Source organism: Catharus ustulatus, chromosome 3, assembly GCF_009819885.2.
Source record: "Catharus ustulatus isolate bCatUst1 chromosome 3, bCatUst1.pri.v2, whole genome shotgun sequence".
In the NCBI taxonomy this organism is placed as follows: Eukaryota; Metazoa; Chordata; class Aves; order Passeriformes; family Turdidae; genus Catharus; species Catharus ustulatus.
The window spans coordinates 31,567,423-31,582,190 of record NC_046223.1 but is presented as its reverse complement, the minus strand read 5'-3'; positions in this window follow the sequence as shown (position 1 = coordinate 31,582,190).

The following is a 14,768-nucleotide window of genomic DNA, read 5'->3' as shown; positions in this document are numbered from 1 at the left end:
GAATCCTCATTCTTGAGCTGTGCCTGCCTGAGCTTTTCCTTTCTGACCATCCTAATTATCTGCCTGTATTTGAGTCCCAGTCTTACATATCTTCATATGCAGACTGCAGTTCTGACCCACAACACCCTCGGGTTGCCTCCACATCCCGGTGTCTGTAGAGCAGAAAGGTCCAGGCTTAGTCCGGAACAACCATTTCACAGGTGACTGAAAAGCTCAGCAGAACATTAGGATTTGTATGAGAGTTTTTCTTTTGCACCCTTACCAGGCGCAGTTTCCAAGTCTTTCAAATCAAGGTGTAAGAGCAATGCCATTGTTTGTTCACTGTTATAAATACGCCCATCATTTAGCAGATGTGTTTATGTCCTCAGAAAAGATCAGGTACAGCTGTGTGTCTGCAAGAGATATGCCTAAAATGTTAGATTCAGACAACTGGTGAAAGAAACCAAGTAAATGGAGGAAGAGTAGAACAACAGTGACACTTTTCAGCTGGGCAGTTAAAAGAGAGAGAATATCCAAGTACTTTTCTACTACTCTACAAGCTTGTATTTGCTAGTTTATGTTACAAAAACAAGTTTCTGGGAGAGGTGTGGTAGGAGAGACACCAGTTGTTATAAACAGAGAGAAGAGGAGGTGTTTAATGCTAGAAAAGTAAACAGAAAGGTGAGACAGACTTTGTTCATGGCAGAGAGGCCATTGGCTTACCCTTATTGCTCGTTTAGAGGAAGTCACTGAACTTTTCTTTAGTAGCAGTTATCCATTTTATAAGGGTGTTTTAAATTCACATGCTTAAATATTCTACAGATGTACTAGAGGATAATTAACCAACTCTAATAAACTTTTGCACAGTCAAATAGTCTTTGTCAAAATCCAGCTGGGTAAAGGTCACCATTTCTGAAAAATTAGCTGTTGGATCTAATAAGGCCCTGCACCACCCCTCATTTTGAAACTGAACCTAAGTGGTCCTCAGATATTATTTATCAAGATCAATTTTATTCTATTGTTTCTAGTACACTAATTCAATTAAGCTCTTTTGTAGCATCATTTTTTAGTATTCACTTTATTCCTCCAGATAAATCTTAAAAATATTCTCTCTGTCACCACAAAATTGGAACATTTGGCATTCAAGTTCTGGAAAAATAAGGTGATCATTCTTATTACTGGAAATCACAGTGACATTACAGGAGGTAGTAGAGCAGCAGTAGCATGGATTGTATCAAATGGGAAAAGTACAGGATTTTACAGCTCTAAGGAAAGAAAGGATTTAAGCATAGTTGGAATTAAGGAAGCATATGATTAAAGATATAAATGGGAAGAAATTGGAAGACCAGAATAGCACAGACAGAAGAGAAGTGTATGGGAAGAGAGAGAGAGAAGACTAGGATTAGGTGTGTAGGAATAACATTTTAAAGGTGTTCACATTTGTATTCTTAATCTGAGCTACTGGTGGACAGTACAGACCTGGATGGAAATTCTAATTAGTTCTGCCTTTCCCTGTCAGGAGCCCTGAAACCCAGACACACAGAGAATATCTGGGGGGGCCCCAAAATCTTACTTGAACTAGGGATGTACTTGCACAGGCTGCTGGGGCAGGGTGTAGGTCCAAGTTTTCAAGTCATGCAATAGTTATCCCATCCAGTGCACCTCACTGTTTCTTTACGAGAATCCATACCAGCAACCCCAAATATTTCAGCCCCCATTTCTATAAATAATAGAAGAATCACTTGGAGATCATATAGACTGCTTTATTTTTAACTAGTTGCCATAGCATCTTTCCTGCAAAACTGTTATAACTGTGGCTTCCTAAATGATTTCTAGCCCTCGCCAACCGTGTTTCTCTCTTCCCTCAGAGAAAAAGAGTAAGGATAGAAAATTAAACTTCAAATAGTTTTGTTGAAGCATAGCTGAGATTATCTGATGAAGTCTAATGCCTTTTTAGAAAGAATCAAGTCAGAAAAATACAAGTTTCTGTACAGTAGGAAGGAAGAATTAAAGTACATATTCAGGCAACCTTTGCCCTGCCTGGCTGGTGCATCCCGGCTCCGGGAATCGCTCCCATAGCGAAGGGTGGCTTTGAACTCTGCAGGGGGGTGGCTACACCTGCCCTGCAGCCAAATTCCTGACGCACCTCACCCCCAGCACAGCAGATCACTCACATTTGATAAGCCCTTTGCTCCTCTTTTGTCTCTCTGCCTTGATGTATTTGACACATCCAGCCCTACGCTCACCTGCCATTGAGCGCTGAGAGCTGCGGGCATCCTTATTGACGGGACAGATTCAATGCAGTGCTTAAATGAGGTGTGTTAAGTGAAGCTACAGGAAGCCCTCTTTTGTTCAAATGAAGGACCTGGCAAGGAATTTTTTTCCTCCATTCACGGGTGGGAATGGTCCATTCACATCAGCTTTTAACACGAATCACAACTTTGCTGAACTGCTGTGACTAATCCTTCTGGCTAATCATGCCTTTCACAGGCAAAGTAGTTGGATGGACTACTCATTCCAGTGCTATTGACAGGGAAGGGCGAGTGTCAAAGTTTCAGATATATGTCCTTTAATCCTTTATTTCCCATATTTTCACATGTGGGTGCCAGACCCGAAGCTGACTTGAAGGGCATGAAATACCAGGGGACAGCTTTAACTGTGCATTAGTGATGCTTTTTCTCGGTGACTGTAAGATCTGTCAACGAATTTAGGAACATCCCCGACGTGGGAGCAGTCTCCCACTCTAGAAGCTGAGATGGGAGATACCAAATCATCAAAGGTTCATCCTTGTGATTGCAAGGATTAAAAGGAGGATCTCAGAACACGCTTCAAACTAGATGTACACAGGAATTCGAATTAACAAGGTTTGAGACTGAGATATTATTTTTCTGCTGTTATCTTTTTAATGAAAATACCTAATCCCCAATACATCTATGGCAAACCATTTCTCAGCACTATTGCCTGGAAAAGAGTGTTCAATCATTTGTCTCATAAAAGTATGCATCAGCTTTATATGAAAATTATTTTTTGTATGTTCCATGATTCAAAAAAGGATGAAATACAAAAAATAAAAGGATTAAATGCATCTCATTTATGACAGTCCACTATTTTAGAGTTCACCCTGCTTTAGAAGAAATTGCTTTTAAGTCCTAGGAATGGTGGCTTTGGTTTCCTCTGTACTTCGGAAGTTCTGTGAGCTACAGAAGTGAGTTAAGTCAACTGCTCAGAAAAATAAAATTAGCGCCATGTTCTGCTGTGAATCCATCACCTGGCTGCTTGTTGTAGGCCTCTTTCTTATGAGTCACTGTGAGCAGGACAGTTTGCTGAGCTGAATGAGCTACCAGAGCTCAGGCTGCTGTGAGCAATGCATGTCATAAACGCAGTTATAGGCAACGTGATGCAACTGGATATTCGCATACCACTGGGGTATAAATGTGCTCTACAAACACATAAAAGCAAACAGACACAATGTTTTCCCTGTGGTCACGTTGGTTATTTACAATAGCAGGTGTCAGCCTCTTGAACAACTAAGATACTGAATAAGTTTAGAAACGGCTTGTATTAATTTATTTATGTCTGTCAGGGATACAGGTAGTATTGAGAAGTACCTACCATTAAAGGGCACTAATCAGCACTGCCATTTCCAATCCAAGTCTGCTGTATGACAGTAATACCCTTCTGAGCTGTGCTCCTGGCATTTCAGTTTTTCATTAGCACTTAAGAGAACATTTAAGCCCACACTCTAGCTTTTGTGGGCATGTAACAAACAGGGAAAGCAAAATCTAAGATTAGCATGTGGAAATTGCTAAGGAAGTAATAGAAATATGTTCTCAGTAAATATGTAATTTTGAGGTCAGAGCAAAAGGCCAGGAGCTAGGCTTCCAGAGCTTTATTCTCTGGTCTGGTATTAATACCGAGCATCCTTGGATGAACCCTCTGCCAAGCTCTCTGGGTGAACCCCTGAAAGCACCTGGAACCCTGAAATGTGAATGCCCTACATTTGCATTCTCCTCTCTTCCTCCACTGAGGGTGCATCTCAATCTGACACACGGAATGGATTATTCCTGGTACAGTACTGTGGGATCCACTGAGGAAAAGGACTAAACAAATTAAGCATATGGATAGAAAAGAAATACACACATGTCCACTTGATTTTGCTTCTTTGCCCATTCCCTCTCCAATACAATAAAGAAGCAACACTCACAACAGACCCCTGCAGACACCAAAACCATTCAAGGCAACTCTGAACACACTACAGGGTTATCAGAACTCACAGTTTCTTTCTCATTTATCATGTCACAATTTTTCTGCACTGCAGAGGGTTGGTCAGTAACGGAAATGCTTCAAAAGATTAAATTATAATATATTTTAATATTGAAAAATATATCTTAATATTATAAAGGCTGATTATGGACTTAATTTTAAGGACCCCTCTGCTAGTATCAAAGCAAAAAGTATAGCTGCTTCCCCAACTTTCTCCATGGTAAATGGAAGAGACTACGAGCCTGCTTGACTGCTATAAACTTTTCATCTGAGATTTTGGGGCTTATCTGGATGCCAGGCAATACAAAACTTTTTTTCAGAGCTGGATTAGTCCAGATTTTGTTCAGTCAAACTGGAAAAAAAAAAAAAGAAAGAAAGGAAGAAGGTGGAAAAAAAAATTGTCTGTTTGGCTGTTTTGAATTACAGTACCTCCCCAGCTAAGATAAGAAACTATTGTCCTGAGCAGTAATTCCCTACTAGGATGGATCTACACTGGGAAAAATTGAAATTTCTCTTTTCCAAATACATTTTTATAATGTATTATTACATTATAGAAAGAGTTCCATAGGCTTAGGTAGGAGATAAATTTATTGCTCTAAAATGAAATTTTCTAGCTGGATTTTACAGAACTTGAACAAGGGAATTGTTACAATCTCTTCTGCGATAAATATCTATTAATTCATAAGAATGAATTCCTCAAAATATTTTATCTTTTATCTTTCCAGCACCAAACATTTAAATCCAAAAAAAGATTCAGTTTTTTGTGGATGAAATGGACAGAGGGAGCTTCAAGCATCAAAGAGTCCACACGAACAACTTTCCAACCCATTAGCTGGAGCACAAAGACATGAAAGACTTAAAATGGAATAAGTGTGGGCTTCCTAATACCTCATGGTGGCTTCTCTTCACAAACTGTGGCTGACATATGTCCCTCTTCCTCCAGGTTTCCTCCTGTGCTATTTTGTTAGACCATGCACTGGTTTCCAGTCGGGACCTACCTCTCACGGCACTGTGATCAACGCTTGGATTGGCAATGGTAACTTCAATGATATGTAAATTAATTGTATCTATTTTGTGTGGGCAATGCAGCCACACCTAAACCGAGAAAGATTGTCAGTGCACTTTCCACTAATTGCACTGCACGTTGGATCACAGATCACAAAGCCTACATGACACAGTGAGTTTGGACTCGATTCATTCCCAGCCAGCTGAAGTTGAAAGCAGTCTACTGAAAGCAATAAAATTTGCAGGCTTGCTTTCAGTTCTATAGCCAGTGGCTTCATCTCTGTGGCTTCACTTGCAACCAAATTTTAACTCACAAAGCACAGTGGTTTCCCAATTGTAGTGTAAATTCCATGTAGCAGTCTTAGAAAATTTTACAGAGTAGCTTTCACTTTTTAATCTCTCTCAGATCCTTCTTCACTCTCAGAACAGAGAAAACAGTCAATTTTCTTCTTTCACTAGAAGCAAGACAAAGCCTGTGATTTTACTAGGCATGCTCTGGTAGATGGTAATAGTTAAAACAAAGCAGGTCTTCATTTCCTACCACAGCTAACTTGATTCCTGAAGTGATGGTGGTGTGTGGGGAAGGGGGCTGTGAAGAACTCCACAGTGGCAGAGGCAGTGTTAGGAATGCAGGAATCTGAGAACACAGGAGAAACTTTGGATTTTTCACTACAAATGTGCAGTTTCCAGATGTGAATACTATCCATATATGAATAACGTATATATTGCCTGCACTTCTGTTTCAAAATATTTAAAAAGCTTTTTTCCTTTTGTTTCAGATTGCTTACAAACCCTCCTTCTGCCTCTCTGTGTCTATGCTGGGCTGGGTCAATATGCTCCTGTCCCCGCAGCTCTGAGCTGTGACAGTGGCTGACATGGAGCTGGAACTGCCAGACCTCTTTCAGAGCTCCAGGACTGGGAGCCAGCAGAGAAGTGTCTGGCAGTGACAGCACAGCATTCAGCTGTGCAGCACTCCTACCCTCCTAATGCATTTCACACTCAGCAGATTGAATTGCTTTGGTCTTCTCATTTCTTTTTCTTCCAGCAAACAAAACTTTTTACCCCCCTTTTCCTTGACAAAGAGTTTTGCCATATGCTCCAAATCAATTGCAACCTTTCAGATGCTTTGTTACCGCCTACATCTTGGGCTGCATTCAAAAAAGAAAAAAAAGCAGCTTGAGCATTTCTGTTTCTGCTTCAACCAAACTAAAATTGAAACATTCTGTTCATTAATTCAAGGGTTAATGTGTCTTATCACTCCTTTCTTTCTCAGAATTAACTAGAACCCAGCCATCTCTTTACTGTAACTGACGTATCTGTCTGACACATTTTTGTCTTTCTGCATGGATGGTTGCCATGAATAGAAAAGAATTTGCTCATATTCATTCACCGATCAACATTATTTGTTGACTTAAGTTTTACTTCCCCAATTATCTTAATTTGATTTAATGTTACACCTCATGCAGTTCTGTCCCTTCCTATGTACTCCCACTACACACTATGTGGTGTATCCACATGGACAGCCAGGCTAGTCAGCTGAAGAAGAAGAAACAAAAGGTTTTTATTGATAAAACTCATTTTTGAGCAGTTCCCTCAAGAGCCTCCCTTATGAGCATCACTGTGGCCCACAGAAGGGGCAGAGGTGGGGCTGCCTCTGCTTTCAGCAGCAGTGGGACCTGAGATCCATTTCAGCTTCTGCAAATAGCTTTCAGACTATGTTATTGTAGGTGTTACTTAGGGCATAAGGCATCCATACCCCATACTAACACCTGGTGAGGACACGTTTATAGTAACAGAACAGTCATGCATTCACAAATTATGAACCACCTATTGATTTCACTGACAAAAGCACTTTGTTTGGGAAATAATTGAGTCACCCTCTTGGGTATCTGCTGGCACAACACATACTGATGAGGAATCATGCCCCTTTCCACAGATGATGAAAGTAAACACACAGAAGTCTGCAGGGTACTTCAGGATGTGATTTACTTAGAGGAGTAGGAATAAGAAGGCAAATATTCAGACCATGAAAATGTCATTGTTTGTGTTTGACCCAAGATTTCTATTACCCCACTTTGCTCCCTCCTGCTCTTCCTCCAAGGGCACAGGCCACTGGGGAGGTCACTCTGTACCAGGGGATGGGAAGAAGAGATACCAATGCAATCCCGCTCACTCTGTGTCCAGGCCTGGTGTACCATGAGTACTGCTTTGTATTCCTCAGCCAAAATGTGTTTTACAGGTACCTGGCTGCTACTTTTGAGATGGGTTTCACTGAAACCTTCCAGTTATTTGATATGTTTGGATTTTTTCAGTCCCTTTTTTTTCAATACAGTTGTTCTGGGAATGGAGAGCTGCATTTTCAAGATCTATATTAATTTTTAATCTGATATTTGCTACAAATGTACTTTGTTTTCATTAAACTACTTGAATCTGCTAGTGAGAATTTTCATGGAAAGCAAAAGAGAAGGTATGGAAGCACAGAAGGAAGAATGAAAGATGAAATCACACCTCTGCTCATACAGGTGCAATTAAAGCAGAATTAGGAAAATCATGGAAAGAAATTTTTAAAAAAGGAAAATTAACTCTTTGGGTCTTCTGGTTTATTTAAATCAGCTAATTAGTTTATACACATTAGGTACAACTCCATTAGGGAGATTGTCAGTATAACTATCCTGGTATAATTATATTCATGGATAAAATCAATTTAAATATTAAAATGAAAGGCTAAAGCATATTTTTCCTCTAGCGCTCCACATTTACTTTTACACTATAAGAGCATATGCAGTCAAAGTAACCTTAGTTCAATTTACATCGTGTGATAGAAAGTTGTCACTGTCACCTTTTAAATCACAGTAGTCTGTTTAATAGCCTTAGTACTTGCCTTAGGTAAAATAGATTAAATACTTTCCTTATGTTAGTCCTTGAAAACAGCACAGGAATATTATATGACTGCAAACAGAAGAAAACAGCTCTTCTGAGAGGAAGGAAAATGTAAGCCATTCACTGGAAAATTTGAGAACAGATGAGTATGGCAGACAAAACTCGGGAGCAGATTGGTATCTTCTCCACCTCTTCTCTTTGACTCAACATCCATCTTAAACCATGCAGCTAAAGCCTAAAAACAGTTTATGATTATCTTTCTCTGTCTATCTGGAGTGTTAGGAGTTAAGTTCCTGAAGTTGGTACAGTACCCTTCTTTGCTTCTGGAGACACAGAACCCATAGAAGTATTATCCCTTCAAAGAGATCAGCAGCTGAAAAAAAGGATGAGCTGAAATGACTTGAGGCTGTGAGGTGAGTCTGCACTCATCTGAGTGAGCAAAGGCACAGGTTATTCAAACTCATCTCAGACTATCACATTTGTAAGTCACAGAGCCCTGAGTAACCAGGCTCTTCATTTCATTTCAGTGTTTGTTCCCAATGGCTGTTTCCATAAATTTGCAATTTACAGAAGGTAAAGCAGGTATTCAAGCCAATTGCATGAGGTTTAACTCATTCCAACAGCTCAGACTCCTAAGGGCTTTGCACCACGAATGTCTTAATGTTCTTAATGTCAGGACACCCTTAAAGCAATTTACATATTGTAATGACACATGCACGGCACAAGCGTAAAGAAGGAGCTACATCAGTACAGATTTGCAATTTTCTAGATTAAAATTTAGACATTTTGGTCAATCCTAGACAGGTTATGAATACTTCAACCAGACACACAATATATTGTTTTTTACCAGACAAATATTTAGGCCCTAAATAAAACTGCCTGACACCATTATAAGCTTTAATGCTTCTCATGCCCAAATTAACTGTGCAGTACTTTCAGCTGATATCTTTATATTTGTGTATATTTGATAAAGTGTGGGGAAAGGCTACTTGCCTTGATTGTACAAATACAGTAAAGGCTGCGAAGCTCACTATTACTGAGATGCTCTTGCTCATTGAATTGCCTTTTCCTCAATGCAATGCTTGTTATCCTGGTGAGATTTTTTTTGCTTCAGTGTAGATAAGGTTTTATCATCCATCTCAAGTGCCAAATGTTGGGGCAATTAAAATTAACTCTTTGCTGGCTGAAGGCAGCTGCAGGGTGTGTCCCTACAATTTCCAATTTTTCATAAGCATCAAAGCTGGAGAGGGAAATGGGTCTCTTTGCCTGTAAGCAATAACAAACATGGAAGAGGAATGCTGTTTATTTGGTGCAACTGGAAAGAATGAAGATGATCATCTTCCTTTATCCCTTTCAGGAATTCAGACTGCTGTTAGGTAACAAGAAAGCTATGCTAATAATTTTCCACGTAAGTAAGCAAGCATTTCACCACTGATGCTGCAATGGGCTTCTCTGCTGCTACCAAGTTGCACAGGTAATGAATAAAGCTTATACAGTGATTCCAGGTCCACAGACAAACTTCTTGCCTAACTACACTGTAGTGATTAAAGCATTTGAAGGTGCTTGGCAGAGGACTCTTCAATTTTTTTTGGTAAACAGAAATAATATGACATATATGTTTCAACTTTAAAGCAAGATCTATCCATTACTAGGCCATATTCCTTCTCTTGCTTAGACTACATCCTTTTTACATAATTAGATGTAAACCTTGAGTTTCTCTCCTTTAGGATGTGATTCCCAGAAGTAATGTTTCCAAGTTCTTTACTCAACTCTCTAGTTGCGCTGGACCTGGGGTCCCAGGCTGGGAGCTGCTCCCTGTGTCAGGGCAGCTGACATTGGAAGCAGTATTGTGCTTTGAGGGTTCAGCCCTTGCCATCCGCAGTGACACGAGGGTGTCTCTGGACAGGCAGGTGCAGGTGGTCCCAGGGCTGCTCCACCTGCTCTCCAAGCTGCCAGCACACAAGCCAGTTTTGGCAGATGTGAGAGCCTTAGCGTGGTACTCACGTCCAAGCTCAGATGCTCTGCTCTCAGCAAAGCTTGTGTGCTCAGGGGCAGGACCGTGCTAACACGACTGCTCGGTTTCTGCTTTGGGTCTGGCAGCCATGGGGACAGCAGATGTGTGGATGTCTGCACTGGAATGAAGCTGTGCTTCAGTGTCATATCTGATAATAAAGGGTTCAGTTTCAGTGTGAGCTGGGAAGACTGACAGAGATATTTTGGGTTGGGGCAGACAGTGATTTTACTCCTATCCACAACATGAAGACCATGAGTATGGAAAAACAGTGGTGTGGGGCAATGCATTCAGTAGATCAATCCATGAGTTAGTCATATGGGCACCACTGTCAGGAGACTGAGGCATGGAAGGGGGAGTCTAGCAGTGAGTTATGGGAGTGCCAGTGGAATTTCCAAAGGGATTTTAATGGAGGTCCTGAAGAAAGGGATCATTGCAGGCAGGAAAAAGTGCTAATCATAAAATGTTTTTTGTCATGCCAGAAAAAAAAACAGCAATCAAGTTTCAGGAAGCCAAGATATCCCTTGCATTTTGTGAAGGGCGAAGGATGTAAGAAGAAAAACCACAAAGGGAAAAATTTATGGACTCTGTTATTCCATTTAACATGCAAAAAATGCCTCATTTTTGGATAACAACCTTGGTTCAGTACCAGTAGCTCCAGACAATACTGCTCCAAAAAACTTCGCATGCCATCTGCTCCACACCCCACCATGGGCCACAGAGCCTTTACCATGCTCTGCAACAAAATTCTGCAGGGAAGACTGTAACAGAAACTGCCATAGGAAGACATCAGGGTATCAAAGAGTTCCTAGTGCCCTGCATCATTGCCCTATAAAGGATATATTAGATAAACAATATGCAGAAAATTTAGGAGTGTGGCCCTACATTACAGGAGAAGACCAAATAAATAGGTAGGTAGATAACTAGTTAGTTAGTTAGTTAGTTCTTGGCAGATTGATCCAAGGGAATGTTCTTTCCATACTCCATGTTTGGTAATGAACAGATCTTACTCAGATGCTGGGAGGGCATTTGGCTTTCCCAGTTCCAGTATTACTGGTAATAATAGGGCATGCCAGTGGCCATCTGGCCAAACAGGGGGTGCCAGTAGAAGCAGAGACTTCCCACATCCAAGTGATAGGAATGGGAAAAATTCTGAAATGGGAAAGCAGAGCTGTTATGTGCCTATCTGACATACGGGGAGAACTCAGGGGAAATTTTCCATCATCTGCAGAGTTTTGAAGCGTTTGAAACAGGATACACCTTATTCTCTGCCTGTGGTCGTTTGGCAAAATGGTTCACTGTTGTTAGTGCTACTGTAACACATCTCAGTATCATGGTACAGCCCTTAAAACAAGACATGTTTTTCCCTCAGGACCTTTGCCTGACAGACGTCTCACTATCACAGGAATAGCCCACATCTTTTCCTTATCTCTCCTGAGTCAGCATGGCCAGCCAGTAATTCAGTGCTGACCCCACCTTCAGCTGGCACTGGGTGTTGTTTCAGTGGCACCATCTGCCCAGGCTGCACTGCCACAGTGCTGGCACCTCAGCAATAAGCCTGTGTGGCTCCTGCCCTGATCCCTTCCATCTCTGGATGCTCCTTCACACCAGCCCCTCCACAGCCATTCATGGGTGAGGGGAGGGATGCACCCGTTTGAAACTCCTGTCCATTCAGCGGTCTAGCTCATGGCATGGTCCCACAAATAGTTTGTGTCAGCATGAGAGAGGGATCAGTCTGTAGAGGTGTGGGGATGGTGATCCCTGAACCGTAACAGGGTGGGACCATTTTTACCTGGTGCAGGTAAAGATGGTTCAGCACCCTGTTACCAGAGTGCTTATCCCAATCTATGATGTTTGTGTGCTCGTTTGTTCTAACTACAAGAGGAAGAGGCAGGAGGAAATTGCTAATGTTCATCTTGTCAGCAGGTGCAAATTTGTAAGAAAGAGGAGAAGACTTATCAAGGATCTCTTACATACCATTAATTACTAAATTTTTGAATTAATATAAATAAATAGCCTAAACTCCCACTACCAGGTTGAGAATAATCTTGCGTTTTCTTATAGGAGGCATGACTTTGCTCACAGTTTTATGTGGAGGGTTTCATTACACATGAATGCAAGAAAAATTAACTAATCTTACCTGGGTGTGAGATTGGGAAGGGAATAGCAAGCTCTAAACAAAAAGGTGTATCATTTTGACAAATACTGCGATATTGCAGAGATTTAGTTAAACACTCCAATTCTGCAGAAGGACATTCTGACACTGCCTTATGTCTTGTTGTCTCTGGATGTATGCCACAGAAGACAGATATAAACTAAAACTACATTTGCCAGTACTGGAGGTTGGAATGATATAAGACACATCATCATCATAACTTCAGTTTAAAATTGCAAGTCTTTGAAAGACACATACTTTAATTCTCATGTATATCAGGAAACTATCTTCATGTGGGATCTGATAGCTCTTCATATGGTTAAGACATAGCTTGATCTTGCATGAAATACTTTTATGCAGTGCATTTTAACCAGGTATCTTGGTACAGTTATTGCACAATCCACATCTATAGAGTAACTTAAGTAAAAATAAATCTGAAATCTTATTTATGATAAACCATGTTTGGTGCAGTGTGTGTGAAGTGACTTGCATGTGAGTCAGCTGAAAAATGAAAAAACAGACCTACAGTATGGTAGATTTATTAGTCTAATTCACAGGGAGAATGAGCAAAACAAGGAAAGACAAAATCCCAGCATGCTATTCCATGGTCAATTAACATGTAATATTGTTTTGCTTGGGTGATGGCTGCTGACAACTGTGCGGTCGCAATAGCTGGGTGGTCTTTTTTCAGCTTCTATAAATAAACACTGCAAATTCTGATATGGCTGGACCAGAGTGAGCACAAATGCCATCCTCTCAAGAGAAAATACAACATGCTTGTGTTGCCAGCAGGCACTTCTTGGGCTGGGCTTTCCTGTTACGGTAATTCCTCTTTCAGGGTACATAGTCATGGATCTAAAACCACTGTGGCCTCAGAATGCAAGGCACTGAACTACTCTTACTCTCTTTGCTGGCTCAAGGATGTTCAAAATGTTTTGAAGGAGTACCTTAACAGGTAAAATCTCCTCCTCTAAAACTAATCTGCCCAAAAGAGTATCCTGAATTAATGATCTATCCATATCAAATGTGCACTGCTACGTGATCCTGCAGAGCACAGAAACTGGTATTGATTGTTCCCACTCAACTAGAAGATGGACAGTGCAGTTTCCCTCCCTTTCAGCTCAGACTCCATTTGAATTAATGAAGGAGCATTCTGGAGAGTGGAGTGGGAGCTGGGTAAAAAACTCAGGGGTGAAATGTGGCTCATCGACTAAGAAAGGCATACTCAGAGTAAGAAAAAAAGAAGTCAAGGCAGACTAGGTTATCTCTATTAGGTAGGGATGGGGACAGACACCTATTTTAAACACTGTATGATACCTGAAAATAAAAAAAAACCAAAACCTGGAGATGAGGACTGTCACGACTGGTAGGTGAAGTTAGGATTCAGATTCCTGTTTGTTGGCTGATCAGATTTCAAAGTAGCTTTACACTCAGGAACATAGTTCTGCTATTTTGGCAGACTCTTGGCACAAAAATGAAAGTTATTTCCTTAATATGAAGAAAGCAAGAGGGAAATTGCTTGAGACGCTGGAGTTTGGCTTCATTGCCTGTTTTGGGGGTATTTGTAACGTTAAGCACTTCACTGTCTGGGGTCCCTCTATAATCAATGGAGATAAGGACTTCTGCTCTCCATCACTCAGAAAGAGCTTATCTTTCCCTACTGACCACAAAGAAAGCCCAAGAAGATGAACTGACTTCAGCTGTAGTTTACATTACAAAGAGTTTCACAGCTATTCTGGTTTTAAGCATCATCTCCTTCCCCTCCTTACAGACTCCTCCCCAGAGATGCCTCCTCTCATTTACACCCTGTCCAGTGGCACGCTATCCCTCAGTAGTGCAGCTGTGCTGTAAACAGCTTTGCGAAACCACTCCAGTCAGAAAATAACAAAAAGGAAATTATTTTTCAGATGGAGTCTCCCAATCTGGTTCACACAGTGACCACACAAGCAGCTCTATACGCACAGCTGGTGCACCCTTTCTGGGGGCAGAATACAGCAGCAGAGGGAAGAAGGAACAACACTGGCTTAGCATGGTCATAATGCCCCACAGCACCTCAATCTGCCTCTGTGCTTCTGGAAAACACACTCTTATTCCTAGGACCAGGGTAGCTCCTAATTAAGTCCATGGCCTAACTCTTTTCACGGAGTAAAGCTTGAGCATGCACCAGGCTCACTCCTCTATCTTTCTCTTCCTGTTGTTCCTGTGTTCATGGGAAAGAAACCCAGAAGTGTGGGTGAGAGCACAGCTGGGATGTGCTCCTGTCATTGGTGCTGGAGTAAGATCCTCTGGCATCTGTTGTGGAATTCACAGGTATCTACTGTGAGCCAAGACAAATGCCTAAAAACATGATTCAGCAGTGCCAGTCCTTATATTGATGTGACATCTTGGGTAGGCGTTTGCTTGAGAAACTCCTTTTCCCATATCAAACCGGAGCAGTTACTCTATTCCAACTTTATAACACATAGCAAGGCTGCC